We start from the raw sequence: 14,006 nt of genomic DNA, 5'->3' as shown, positions 1-14,006 counted from the left end.
CACTACCAGGGTCATCAAGGGAGCCGCGCTCGCCGATTTTGTGGCAGAATGGATAGATGCCCCGACTCTTGAGGAAGGAGAAGACCGGTCCACCTCCCCAGGAAGTGAGGCACCAGACGGCTGGGTCATGCATTTCGATGGCGCCTTCGCGCAACAGGGCGCGGGGGCTGGAGCAGTGCTCATCTCGCCCACTCAGGACAAGCTTTACTACGCTGTGAAACTCTCCTTCCAGCACGACGAGAAGGTCTCCAACAATATCGCGGAATACGAAGGCCTCGTAGCAGACCTGAAGGTTGCGGTGGCTCTAGGGGTGAGGCGCCTTACTGTCAAGGGCGACTCGCAGCTCCTCGTCAACTTCTCCAACAAAGTGTACGAGCCGAAGGATGAGCACATGGAGGTCTACCTTGCAGAGGTGCGCAAGATGGAAAAGCAGTTCTCAGGCCTGGAGCTGCAGCACGTGCCCCGGGGCACCAACAAGGAAGCCGACGACATCGCCAAGAGAGCATCCAAGCGGCAACCGCAAGAGCCCGTCGTCTTCAAAGAGCGGCTCTTCAAGCCATCAGCTACGCCACCCCTTTCAAGCACGACTCAGCCTCGGGAAGAGCTCCCACAGCCCCCGGCCACAGGAGCCCCAGCTTGCGGCCCAACCTCAGGAGCTCGGCTACTCTTGGCGCTCGGGCCCCAGGAGGAGTGCTGGACCAAGGAAATCAAGGAGTACCTGATGCACGGGACGCTGCCGGAGAAGGAAGAAGACGCGGAGCGCATGGCCCGATAGGCCACGGCATACTGCATTCAAGACGGCGAGTTGTACAGGAAACGGCCGAACGACGTCATGCCGCGCTGCATCTCCAACGATCAAGGAAGGGAGATGCTGATTGACATACACGGCGGGGACTGTGGACATCACTCATCGTCAAGGACCCTCGTCGGCAAGGCCTTCCGCAGCGCATTCTATTGGCCTACAGCACTCAACGATGCAGCCGAGCTGGTGAAGTCCTGCGAAGATTGCCAATTCCACGCCAAGCAAATCCATCAGCCCGCTCAGGGCCTCCAAACCATTCCGCTCACGTGGTCGTTCGCGGTCTGGTGGCTGGACATCTTAGGCCCGTTCCCACGAGCGCCAGGGGGCTACCGTTATCTCTACGTCGCCATCGACAAGTTCACCAAGTGGGCAGAAGTGGAAGCCGTCCGTACCATTCCAGCCGGCTCTGCTGTCAAATTCATCAAGGGCCCCGTGAGCCACTTCGGGGTCCCCAATCGCATCATCACAGATAACGGCTCGCAGTTTACTAGTAACCTCTTCAAAACCTACTGTGCTAACCTTGGAACGCAGATCTGCTACGCTTCGGTGGCCCACCCCAGGAGCAATGGTTAGGCCGAACACGCCAACGCTAAGGTCCTGAGGGGTCTCAAGACCAGGACCTTCAAGAAGAAGTTGGAGGCCTACGGCAGGGGCTGGCACGATGAACTCCAGTCTGTGATGTGGTCCATCCGTACCACCGCTACCAAGCCAACGGGCGAGACTCCGTTCATCCTCGTCTACGGAGCCGAAGCAGTCCTCCCTCACGAGGTCAAGCATCGCTCCACGCGGGTCCTGGCGTTCGATGAAACGCAACAGGACGCCATGCGGGGGATGGATCTCGTACTGGGGGAGGAACGCTGACGCGAAGCCGCATTGAGGGCAGCAAGGTACCAATAAGCGCTGCGGCGGTACCACTGCCGCAACATCTGCTCCAGGACGCTCGAGGTGGGTGACCTCGTCCTGAGGCGGGTCCTTTCTAGGGAAGGGCTGCACAAGCTTTCGCCCATGTGGGAGGGACCGTTCAGGGTCATCCATGTATCCAGGCCGGGTGCAGCGCGCCTGGAGACGCGGGACGGGATACCCATCCAGAACGCCTGGAACATCCAGCACCTCCGGAAGTTCTATCCATGAAGCAAGGCCCAGAGCTTGAGAAGAAAGGCCCAGACCCTGTGAAGAAGGCCCGGTGCCTGTGAAGAATCGCCGCCCGTGACACTCTCACGTAATAATGAGTGGGGCTGTACACGCCCCGGAGTCTCAGGAGCGCCTGCCTCAGGCCCTGGGGCTCCCTCCCACGCCTAGTGGACAACACTTAGCTCCGCGTTGGTGAGAAGACTTGAAGACTAGATTAGGTGCCGGACACAGCTTTTCATTTGCTTTCCGTAGTTGGCTCGCTTTTCCTTAATCAGAGTTGCTCTTGGTGTTCGTTGCTGATTTGGTTCCCTAGCCTTTTACCGCTTTTTTCGGCTCTAGTTTGCTAATGTTCTCTCTCTCGCATACCTCGCAAGGGGGCTAGGCAGGTGCCCTCGCGAGCATTTCTCTTCTCTTTGCCTTCTCGCGAGCCACCCTTGTTCGAGCCTGGAAGCTGGCACATCTCTCCTAAATCGGTGCCCCTCGGGTACCACGATACAAGGTGCCAAGTCAAGGCTTGGGTGGACGGCAAATAACTTTAGTGCACCCCCTAATGAATTTTTTGCAGTTTCCGAGCAACGCAGACACCACGTGAGGGAAAGGGCGTCCCAAACACACCAGGTTAAGTTATCTTTGCACAAAACAACAACACGGCATGGGAACAACACGCACAGTGCATTAACCAAAGAACCACAGTTCGATACACGCCCCTTTGTGCCCATACTGGTTTCGTTTTCCGATGCAAGAAAGAAAGAGAAAGCTAAGCTAAGCAGCGTTGCAGCAATCCGCAGAGGCAGGCCCTTGGCGATGCCCCGAGCCTAGCTAGACCCCTCCTTGCGCTTCACGGAGGCGCGACGACGAGATGACCCGCTGCCTCCTTCGAAGTGGGCGCGGCGGCATGGCAGCTGGTCGTAGCCACCGCTGCTGGAGCTGTCACCGGAGGAAGAGCCGCCGTAGCTGGAGGAGATGCGGTCGCCGCCGAGGGCAGGCTCGCCCTCGTGCTCAACGCGACCATCGCCAAGGCCGAGCACCTCCTCACCGTCGTTCGTCTCGGGGCAGCACCCGGCGTGGCGACCAACTTCCCCGAACAACCTCACATAGAGGGTCAATTCACCATCGTACCTGAAGTGGAGGGTGCACCGCCTGCCAGGCCGCGCGCGCGGGCGAACATCTGCCAGCCGCGGGCCAGGGATATGTTGCCCGCGGCAGAAGTCTCGACCGCAACCCAAGAGGCCCTGCTGCAGCAGCCGTCCGCCTACAGCCAGAGCCCGCCCAGACCAGAGGCCGGCAGTTCGCCGGTGAAGAAGCGCGGAAGTTGGAGCCAGTTGCCGGCCGGGCTCTCTGACCAGACAACGAACTCCGGCAACACCTCAGCCGAATGGAAGCGCGGGCGGGGGGGGCGCGCCACCATCGCGCGCCTCCCCTCGTAGGCTGAACCACCATGGATGGGACGATCCCCTCCGCATGCCGCGGCGCCACCTCGACGGTGGGCCACGGCGGGGGTCGCGGCATGCTTGCGCGGACAGCGGCGGCCGCGCTTGGGCGCAGGGGAACCGGGGCCCTCGCGAGGGGCCTTTCCTTTCTCGGCGGCAGAGAACTTCTTTCGTGGCGCCATCGATGGCACTGCAAGCAGTGGAGCAGAGAAGCAAGAAAACGAGGAAGAGATGGGCAACGGGGGCTCCGCCCCCTCCCCATTTATAGCAGGAGAAGGCCAACCGGCGTCTCCCACGATCGTAGGTAATGATGGTTTTCCTTGCATGTCACAGGGACTTGTCAAGTCGTGCAGTTGCCGAGGCGGCGTGGGGAAGCGGAGACGCCCACGTCCAATCAACCGCCACGCGTCGACCGAGGCCAAAGGATTTTGGGGCCCGCGGTGCTCCAAACTTGACCGTTGGCTTTGCCGCGAAGCCAAGCCCGAGCGCACCTTGGGCCCAAGGGCTACTGTCGGTGTTCTGGGAACGGGGGTCCCCAGACTTGCCTGCCTGCGGCCCGCAGCATGGCCAAGCAGCAGGCCGTACGGCCCATCTTTGTCAACAAGGCACCCAAGACCCTCGCGAGGGTCCAAGCCTCTTGAGGCGGACGACGCAAGGCCTCCTCTGGAGTGGCCTAGCTAGGCAGGATCACAAGGAGCGGAGATATCAAGGCAAGGCAAACCTCATGAGGCTCTCGTGACGTGAGCCATGACGAACGGTACCAGGCGGGTGCCAGGCGGGCGTCGATGCGCGCAGCGTCCTTATTTCCTCTTTGGTGCTAAGGAGGCTAGCGCAGGCGAAGAGTACCGAGGCATCAAGCAAAGGTTGCCATATTGGTGCAACGAGACCAAGACCAGGAGAACAGCAAGGCGGAGGTCATCGTGGAGCCCAAGACGGCGTCACCCCAGAGCTTTTCGCAGGCGAAGACCGCTTTTGTCAGGATAGCTTGTACTAGCTGCCCCCCTTCAAATTTGCCCGCCGTTGTTGGCTCCCTTCCCACTCGATATTTGGGAAGAGGACCAGGGCCTCTATAAATAGGACTAGCCACCACAGTAGCTGGCAACTGATCCCGAGCTGGTTCAGATCATCCTCAACTACACAAGCACAAGAATACCTCAACCTCAGGAGGCTGTTCTTCCCTTGTATTGTTCATCATCAGCCCAAGAGGCAATCCACCACCACCACACTGGAGTAGGGTATTACACCACAACGGTGGCCCGAACCAGTATAAACCCCGTGTCTTTCTGTGTTGCAAGTTCGTCGAGTTCATCCACGAGATCTTAGCGAGTAGATCGGTAGGAGGGAGAGACTTCGTGCGCACCCCAGTGTTCGAACCTTAAGGGTTTGCCGGAACCCCACATCCGACAGGCGGCGAGGAAGAAAAAGAAGCGAGAGGGGGTGAGGAAGAGGAGAGCGCACACGCCTCGGCCACTCCCCTCCTCCCCCAATTTATAGCCCCTGGCTGCGAAGCCGAGGGGGCGGGGCATGGGGGGCGTGGGATTAACTGCGCCCATGTCACATAACCCCGCATTTACCGCGCGGTTAAAGTGCGTAGTGATGGCGCATGGGATCCCAACCGCCCCGCCTCGGCCGCAGTGGATCCACACGCGCGCCGAGGCCCGGTAGTGGCGGGCCCGGCCTGCAGCATGTCCCGTCATGCTCATGGGCTGGCAGGCCGGCCTGGCTGGCTGACGCTGCGTGGCATGCGAGCGGCGGGCGGCTAGCCTAGATGCCTAGCTAGCGCGCCACCTGGTTCCCGCCTTGGCAGTTCAAAATCCATCAAGCAGCCGTCTGCCGCGTCCGACTCCTAGCAGTCGGCATACCAGAAGACGGACAAGACGAGCAAACAAGACTATACAGAGTTGGAAGCTGTTGGGGCACCCCGCCTCGTCGGCCGCAGCGACCCACCAGCTTCGGGGACTAGTGTCGGAGTTATTGGCCATGGGTAGCCTCAGCTGCCCCCCATGGCATTTCAAGACATTGGGGCCAGCTGCGCCTCTCAAACCTCCATGCATGGCCACCACCTTCTCGAGGCCGGCTGGTCCGAGCGGCCGGCAGCCGGAAGGCGGCTGGCCCCAGTAGACGACCACGAAGCAGGCCGCCTCCTAGCAGGCCGCCTCCAGAGAGGCCGGCTCCTAGTAGGCGGCCCCAAGCGCCCTCAAAGTCTGCACCCCCATAAAGATGATGAGATGGGGCATGGCAACAGTGAAGCCTGCCACCCCCAGATCTAGGGTGAGTCATGGTTACAGTGCGCCGTACAAGCCGGAGATCCCCTGCATGGTGCGGCACTGTAGCCCCTCCGCCCGTGACATCACCCAAGCCAGAAGAGCCATGCCCCCACAACGGGCTATCGGTACGGCCCGCAGGCAGCGGGCCCTACCTGCCAGTGAGAAGCAAGAAGGCGGCAAGCCTAGCCAGCCGGCCGAGGGGGAGGCCGGAAACTAGAGGGTGGCCCTCCCCCTTCCTAGGAGTTTGTGCACCATTAACCAGAGGAGAAAGGGGATGGCTACAATGAACGCCCGCCAGGCGGCGGGACTGTAGCCACGCCCTCCCCAACAAAGCAAGTGTCATTAGAAGCACGACTATAGTAACAAGCAGCCGGCAGGACCCGCAAGCGGCGGGCGCGGCCGGTCGGCCGAGTACAGGACAACCGGCAGGGCCCACTAGTCGGCGGGCCCCAGCAACCAGCGGAGAAGCCGGCCACAAGAGACACTGATGTCACGACCGGTTTTTCAATAAAATAATTATTGAGAGACCAATCCCTTTTACGGACCAGCGAGGAAGAATTCCTTCTCACTGGTAGACAATATCTTGGTCACATAAGAAAAGTACCAGGAGTACTAAATATAATACAAGGTTGAGCAGAGACTGCCCAACAATTTATTACATGCACGCCGCTAAGACAAGACGGCGGATAGGGTGGCAAACTACTAACTCACGATAATAACGGTGGTGGAAATATCATCGCGAAGCGAGTGATATGATTCCAGAAGACTACAACTCTTCGAGCGTCGGAGTGAGGCTCGAGAAGACTTATTGCGGGTGGCGGAAGCATATACAAAACAAGTGACCAATATCCGGGATCGCGCAGGACTGACTGGGACTCCTCTAGGCATCGGACGCGCTATCAAACTCTTCATCCAAGAGATCGCCTTCGTCAACATCTGGCCAAATCAACAAGCCAGGTGAGTACTATGAAAGTACTCGCAAGACAGTTCGGACATAAGATATAACGAATGCAACATGAAGCATATGAACAACTTAACCAGTGCGATCAGACATAGAGATAATAAATACTGGGTGCCAAGCGAGGGTCTGAATGACGCCTCGAACGGAAACTGCAGAATAGTAATACTGGTGCCAAACGAGTGTCTGAAAGACTCCTCGAGCGGAAAATGCGGAATAGTAATACTGGTGCCAAACGAGTGTCTGAAAGACTCCTCGAGCGGAAAATGCGGAATAGTAATACTGGTGCCAAACGAGTGTCTGAAAGACTCCTCGAGCGGAAAATGCGGAATAATAATACAGGTGCCAAACGAGTGTCTGAAAGACTCCTCGAGAGGAAAATGCAGAATAATAATGCAGGTGCCAAACGAGTGTCTGAAAGACTCCTTGAGAGGAAAATGCAGAATAATAATGCCACAGTCGGGCGTCGGGGCGACACCACATAAAGGGCTTATAACAGAAAATAAAGACAGTGCACGCCGCAGTCGGACGTCTGAGCGACATCACATAAAGGGCTTATATTTAAAGTGAGAAACGAGTACACGCCACAGTCGGACGTCTGCACGACGTCTCATAAAGGGCTTATATTGTAGCTCAATAATACAATAGTTCGGGAACATAATTTATCACAAGCATGAGACAAATATAAAGTTAGTCCATCCACAGGAATAACAATAAATCTGAATTTACCACTTGAGCTTGTTCACCGGGGACAAGTTTTTCACACGGATAGATATGGATATAATGTTTACACTACTGATCATGGATACGATGATTTGGAAAGAATTGACTCTGCAGAGTTTGTACTTAACCACAGCCAACGGATTTCAGTAGTCACGGGGACTAGTTCCGTCTACGGTGTTTTGGAAGAAACACGTCTAACCAGTACACACCCAATTCAACCATCCGAAGCCAGGGATCACCCTCGGCAACATTCAAGAAAAACCTTGAGACGAGGAGGCTACAACCTCGCGTAGCATGGGATCAAATTTCTATACGCGCGCTCTAAGGGGGTGCCCCCCCTCTCGGTCCCAACCGGAAACACCCATGCCCCCTGACCGGATGACTGGCTTTAATCCTGGGCCAAGGTACCATCATCCCGGCCTCTCTGTTTGGTGTGTACACGGAAAGAGGTTACCAACTTACTAAACCGCATCCTGGCAATGAGACATGTGGTAGCACGGAAAGGGGAAAGAACGGTAACGTGGCTCCAACCACGTTAACGTCGGAGGGAGTCGGATGACGCAAGGCTGGTATGCTACAACAGTACCACCTTGCTGCCCTTCATGTCACCACATGATTTGGCCATCTCTCATCAGAGATCATCGCAACTTTGGAACATGCGGGAAAGGAACGATAACGTGGCTCCAACCACATTACCGTCGGGGAAAGTCGGATGACGCAAGGCTGGTATGCTACAACAGTACCACCTTGCTTCCCTTCATGTCACCACATGATTAGGCCATCTCTCATCAGAGATCATCGCGACTCTGGAACAACCGGGTCATTGCCTTACAAGCAACGAGGTATTTACCGACACTCATATGCCACACACAAACTCTCACGTGAACATGTAAAACACCTGTCATATGAAATGTTCAAAACATGCTTGCCTGGTTCGGAGAAGTCGGAGTCTAGCTCGGCGAAGTTCGCGGCTCCGTCACCTCTTCCGGAACCTACGGCAATCACGAAACGGGTACTAACGTGAAAACCAACACATGCACAGAAACTTTTCCAAATATTTTTCAAGTAAATCCCATAAAAAACTAGACAAAATTTGAAGATTGTCAGAAAAAGAATCACTCAAAAATCCCTTTTTATTAAAAAGTTATAAAGGTTTCTGTCCAGGGACTTATCTGTAATGAAACAGAAAAGTTCCAGGGTTTTAACTGAGAAAACAGAAAACGCTTCGCTTGGGAATGCGCAAGCGCAAAGGAGAAAACGTATTTGCCCGAAGGCGCCAACAGAAAACGGTTCGAAAGAGAATAGAATAGACGCTGACAGGCGGGGTCCACCTGTCAGGTTTAAAAAGCTCGCCGGCGCCCGAAGACTGCGGTGGACGCCGGCATCGAACCACGGCGAGTTAGGAGAAACGGAGGGTACCAAGAGCTTCAGCGTCTTCTTCCGCGTCGGTGGGTGGTGGACTCGTCCAACGGGGAGCACCACATCGACGACGACACTATCTCCGGCGGACGGCGGCTCGGGTGAGGATGGGGAACTCCGGTGGAGGGCTGCAAACTACGAATTGAGGCGCGGGTCAGAACGAGGGATGCAAGGTGAAGCTACTGGTAAGAGAATGGAGGCGGAGGAGCGCACACGGGGGCGAATCGGGCTGGATCCCGTGGCGGGTCGCGGCGGCCGGAGTCGAGGAAGGAGACCTCCTCGGGGCTCTTCCAGTGGCTAGGCTTGCTCTAGGGGGAGTGCAGGGATGGTGGGTGCTCGAGTTGAAGCTCGGGGCCTCTATTTATAGGCAGATCGACGGGGTGGCCGTGAACGGAGAATCTCCGGCGAGCGATTACGGCGGAGCAGTGGATTGGCAGGTGGTTTGAGCGGCCAGGCAGCATCAGTGGAGGTTACTGGAGTCGTTTCACAGCTAAACGGAGATGGTCTTGGCGTAATGGCGTCGGTCCACGGTGAGGTGACCGCACGGGCTCAACGGTGGCAGAGAGCGCGCTCCGCGCCCTGCGGTTCACGACGAGAGCGGCAGCGTATTCGGGGGAGTGGAAGGCCATGCGGCGGGCTCCGGTGGTTTGGGCGGCGCTGGGTGGCGTCGTCGGCGCCGTGTCTCCCGCTGGCGTCCGCAAAGCCGCCGCCGGCGTCGGTCACGGGGCGGCGCACCTTCTGCTGCTCGTCGCCGACGCCTGCAAGGCGCCAGGCGTTCGTGCGGTGCAGGAACAAGAGGGCGGGGACGAGGAGCAAGGCGACGCGGTGGCACTGGCGAGATCGACGTCCTTCTCTGAAGAAAACGACAGCAGGCCACTGCAGTGTTCTCTGAACTTTCTGAACTTGACATAGACAGTGCACTGCAGGTTTTCGACAGAAGGTTTTGGCTATGAGATAAATTTTTCTAGAGCTGTAACTTGGTGAGATGACCACCCAAAGCACCCAGGGGCTGCCTGATTTTACTTGGAATTTTTGGAGAAGGTTTTGAATGAATTTCACCAAATTTGTCAAATCTGGTCCAAACTTGCAGCAGGTGTAGTTTGAAAATTTTGAACTGAAGACCAGTGGATCTTCATGGTTCTAGGTTGAGGGTTCAAAGGACTAGGAGGGGAAAAAGGTTTGGTGGCAAAAATCAAAACAGAAAATGGAGTTCCTTTGTAAATCTCCAAGTGCTAGAAGAGAAGGCAGAATTTTGTTTGAATAGAATTTGGATGGAAATAATCACATGGGGAGGTTCAACTTGCTGGATTTGATGCAAATCATGATCCAAAGGAGAGGAAATGGTTAGGAGAGAGGATTTGCACTAATGCCATGGCAAGAAGGAATTGTTGAAAGTGGCAAAGGACTTTCCAAAAGCCATAGTGCAAATTCAAAAAGATTTTCAAAAGTTATTTTCCCAAGTGAAAAACATTTTGTCTTGAGTCCAAGTGGAAAGCAAGAACCTCCAAGACCAAAGACAGATCTTGGTTGAATCCAAATACAACTTTTGCCATAAAGAAAAAATATTTGAGAGTGAGAGTTCTCTTGAAGAAAAATTTAAATCACTCCCCTCAAGTCAAATAAAATCTTTTGAAAAATCCAAATAAAAACTTGGGTGTCACAACACCTACCCCCTTAGGAAAAATCTCGTCCTCGAGATTTCTGCTGATCCTCAAATAGATATGGATACTCTGCTCGGAGGAAATCTTCCCTTTCCCATGTAGCTTCATCCTCAGTGTGGTTGCTCCACTGAACCCTGAAAAACTTTGTCGTTTTCTGACGGGTCCTCCGTTTAAACTCTTCTAAAATCTTTACTGGCCTTTCTCTGTAGGTGAGATCTGGTTGCATATCAATGTTCTCATGAGGTACATGTTTCTCCGGGTTACTCACGCATTTCCTCAGTTGCGAGACGTGGAATACGTCACGGACGTCTGACAGCTCCTTGGGTAGGTCTAGTTGGTAGGCTACCGTGCCTCTTCGTGCCTTTACACAAAATGGTCCAATGAATCTTGGGGCTAGCTTCCCCTTTATTTTGAACCGTTGCAGACCCCTCATAGGAGATACTCGGAGGTATACGGAATCACCGGGTTCAAAGCTGACCTCACGATGCTTCTGATCATAGTAGCTCTTTTGTCGGCTCTGTGCTGTCTTGAGTCTGTCCCGGATTTGTTTAACTTTCTCCTCGGCCTCTTTAAGTATGTCTGGGCCGAAGATACGGCTGTCACCTGTTTCTGACCAATTCAGTGGGGTACGACACCTCCATCCGTACAATGCTTCAAAGGGTGCCATTTGCAAGCTGGCTTGGTAACTGTTGTTGTAAGCAAATTCGGCATACGGCAAACTCTCTTCCCAACTGGATCCATAGGTGAGCACACAGGCTCTTAGCATATCCTCTAGGATCTGGTTCACATGTTCCGTCTGTCCATCAGTCTGAGGGTGGTATGCTGTACTGAAAGCTAGTTGCATGCCCAGAGCTTGTTGTAGGTAATCCCAAAATTTGGAGACGAATTGTGTGCCTCGGTCTGATATTATAGTCTTTGGGACTCCGTGCAAACAAACTATGCGAGAGAGATAAAGCTTTGCTAGTCTTTGTGTGGAGTAGGTAGTCTTCACGGGAATGAAATGAGCAACCTTGGTTAGTCCGTCTGTGATGACCCATATGGCGTCATTCCCACGCTGTGATCGGGGTAGTCCGACGATGAAATCCATTCCTATTTCATCCCATTTCCACTCTGGTATTCTGTTTGGTTGGAGTAGCTCTGCTGGCTTTTGATGCTCGGCCTTGATGCGCTGACACGAATCGCAACAAGCAATGAATGTGGCTATATCTCTTTTCATACCGTGCCACCAAAATCTTTCTTGAATGTCCTTGTACATTTTGGTTCCTCCAGGATGGATCGAGTATGTAGCGGTGTGGCTCTCCGTCAAGATCTGTTGCTTGAGTTCCTCAATGTTAGGTACGCAAAGTCTGTCTCGGTACCATAATGTTCCTTCACTGTCGGTGACGAACTCTGAAGTCTTACTAAGCTTCATTTTCTTCTTTATGCCTTCGATGCTGGGATGTCCCTGTTGAGACTTCTTAATTTGTTCCACCAGGGTGGGTTGTATCTCCAGGTTCGATACGGTGCCCTCGGAGACTAACATCATGTTGAGCCTAGCGAACTCTCGCTGAAACACAGGCCTCAAATCTTGCCGACCGTCATTGTCCGGGCTGGGGTTTCGACTAAGGGCATCGGCTACTACATTTGCTTTCCCTGGGTGGTAGTGAATGCCGACGTCATAGTCTTTGACCAGTTCCAACCAGCGTTGTTGGCGTAAATTCAGCTCTGGCTGTGTGAAAATATATTTGAGGCTCTTATGGTCTGTATATATTTCACAGCGATTTCCCAACAGAAAGTGCCTCCACTCCTTGAGTGCATGTATGACTGCTGCTAGCTCCAAGTCATGTGTTGGGTAATTTTCCTCATGTTTTCGCAGCTGCCTGGAGGCATATGCGACAACTTTGCCATCCTGCATTAGTACGCATCCGAGACCTTTTCGGGACGCGTCACAATACACTTCAAAACTTTTGTGTATGTTTGGTACAGTTAAGACCGGTGCGGTTGCCAGCTTCTTCTTGAGTTCTTGGAAGCTCTGCTCGCATGCTTCCGTCCATATAAATTTCTTGTCCTTCTTGAGTAACTGTGTCATAGGTTTCGCCACAGTGGAGAACCCTTCAATAAATCTTCTGTAATATCCGGCCATTCCCAGAAAACTCCGCACATCAGTAACATTGGCGGGTGGCTTCCAGTCTAGTATGGCCTTGACTTTTTCTGGGTCTACGGCCACGCCTTCTTGGTTCAGTATATGGCCCAAGAAACCAACTTGTCTTAGCCAAAATTCGCACTTGCTAAATTTGGCGTACAACTGATGTTTCCTCAATTCTCCCAAAACAATTCTGAGGTGCTCAGCATGCTCTTCTGGTGTCCTCGAGTAAACCAGAATGTCGTCAATGAATACCACCACAAATTTGTCCATGAATTTCATGAACACTTTGTTCATGAGGTGGACGAAATACGCGGGGGCGTTCGTTAGTCCAAAAGGCATCACTGTGAACTCGTATAACCCATATCTGGAAGTGAAAGCTGTCTTAGGGATATCTTCCGTCCGCACCTTCAGCTGGTGATATCCCGATCTCAAATCAATTTTTGAGAATACCTTGGCTTGTGCGAGCTGGTCAAACAAATCATTGATCCGTGGCATCGGATATTTGTTTTTGATGGTGACCATATTGAGGGCTCGATAGTCTATGCACAGCCTCAGTGTCCCATCCTTCTTCTTGGCGAACAACACAGGCGAACCCCAAGGTGAGGAGCTGGCTCGAATAAATCCTTTGTCCAACAATTCCTTTATCTGCTTCTTCAACTCCACCAATTCTGAGGGTGCCATTCTATACGGCTTCTTATAGATGGGAGCGGTGCCAGGTGCTAGTTCAATGCTGAATTCTATCTCTCGGTCTGGTGGCATGCCTGGCAGTTCTTCCGGGAACACATTAGGAAACTCGCATACCACTGGAACTTTTCTCAGTTCTGCAATGTCCATTTTGTTCAGTTTTGGTTTCTGCGATCGCGGCCTTTCTTGAGCGGAAACTCTTATTGTCTTGCCGTGATGGTGAGTGAGAATCACTGTCCGATTGAAGTAGTCGATGAATCCTTTGTTGGTGGTTAACCAGTCCATCCCTCAAATGACATCCAGTCCTTTACTTTCCAACACGATGAGATTCGCGTGGAATTGTAGTCCTTCGAACTCAATGACCACTCCTTGGCAGTAACCCTGAGCAATTTGCTTATTTCCGGGGGACTTGATGATCATAGATTTTTCCAAGGGAAGTATCGGAAAACCGTGTTGCGAAACAAAACTCTTTGAAATGAATGAATGGGAAGCTCCAGAATCAAACAAAACCGTGGCAGGTACTGTGTTGACAGGGAACGTACCGAGCACGATGTCTGGGGCATTCTGCGCTTCTTCCCTGGTCACATGGTTCAGTTGACCCTTCCTGTGGTTGTTGCTGGGATTGAAGTTGTTGCGCTTGGGGGCTGGATTGTTTCCACCATTGTTCGGCTTGGGTGCCGAGTCTCTTGGCTTCGGGCACTGTTTAGCATAATGCCCTTGTTGACCACAAGCATAGCAGGTGACCCCTGGACGGTATGTGAACTCCTTATCCCTGGCATGAAATTGTCCGACGGGCCTTGGCTCAG

This window comes from Triticum aestivum, chromosome 3D, assembly GCF_018294505.1.
Source record: "Triticum aestivum cultivar Chinese Spring chromosome 3D, IWGSC CS RefSeq v2.1, whole genome shotgun sequence".
Classification (NCBI taxonomy): Eukaryota; Viridiplantae; Streptophyta; class Magnoliopsida; order Poales; family Poaceae; genus Triticum; species Triticum aestivum.
This window is presented reverse-complemented; position numbering follows the sequence as displayed.